This window comes from Camellia sinensis, chromosome 10 (genome assembly GCF_055761805.1).
Source record: "Camellia sinensis isolate YWXY chromosome 10, ASM5576180v1, whole genome shotgun sequence".
In the NCBI taxonomy this organism is placed as follows: Eukaryota; Viridiplantae; Streptophyta; class Magnoliopsida; order Ericales; family Theaceae; genus Camellia; species Camellia sinensis.
The window spans coordinates 174,091,359-174,092,500 of record NC_138970.1 but is presented as its reverse complement, the minus strand read 5'-3'; positions in this window follow the sequence as shown (position 1 = coordinate 174,092,500).

Below are 1,142 nucleotides of genomic sequence, written 5' to 3'. Positions count from 1 at the left end.
AGCAAAGGCCCCAGTCATAGTGCAAGAACAGTCTATAGCAAGACATGCCAAGAGATAGTGCATGCCAGGCCGCAGCCAGCAGTAGCCCAAGCTACAGCCTATGCCGCAGCCAAGGCCGCAACGAAGGCTGCAACACAAGCCATAACTAAGGCAATAACACAAGCCGTAGCACAGGCCGCATCTAAGGCAACAACACTGGCTGTTGCTAAGGCAGCCATGCCAGCTAGCCAAGTTATAGCCAAGGCAGCTGCACTGGTTGCAGCACTAGCCGCAGCCAAGGCAGCACCATGGGCTGTAGCACAGTCCACAGCTAAGTCAGCAACCCAGGCCTCAGCCAAGGCAGCATAGGCCGCAGCACAGGCCGCTGTGGCCTGGCAACATAGGCCGCAACACTGGCCACAGCCAAGGCAGCACAGGCCGCAACATTGGCCGTAGCACAGGCCGTAACCAAGGCAGCTAAGGCAGCAACACTAGCCACAGCCAGGGCAGCCATGGCACCAGCCCAGGTTGTAGCCGAGGTAGCCAAAGCAGTAACACTGGCCGCAGCCAAAGCAGCACCATTGGCCGCAGCACAGTCTGCAGCTAAGTCAACAGCCCAGGGTGCAACCAAGGCAGCACTGGCCACAGCCTTGGCCAACATGCTATAGCACAGTACGCAACCTTGGCCAGCATGTTATAGCACATGCCACAGCCTAGGCCAGCATGCCCCAGCCTTGGCTAATATTGTAGTGACCCTCATTCCCCGCCTTAACCTTGTGCATGAGCATCTGTATAATCTTGTTTTGCTAAGCTTGCATCAGTGAATTCTGACTTGTTTTACTTAGAATAAGATTCTTGTCTTGGTTTGTACTTATGTGAATTTGCCTGTTAGTCTTGTTCCTTTCCTAGTAAATCTAGCCGAGGTCACCTGGAGCCTAGAACCACCTTGGAACCACTTTCGTTGACCTCTACCTTCATCCTGGCATATTGGCCGAGATGTCATTATCTAGGCCGAGTTGTGTATCACCAAGGCTGAGATGTGTATCATCTAGGCCGAGATGTTATCCTTAAACCCAAGTGATCTTGTTCCTGGATTGGTACGACCTAGACCGAGGTGTGGCACATCTAGGCCGAGGTGTGGCACAGCTAGGCCAAGTGTTGTC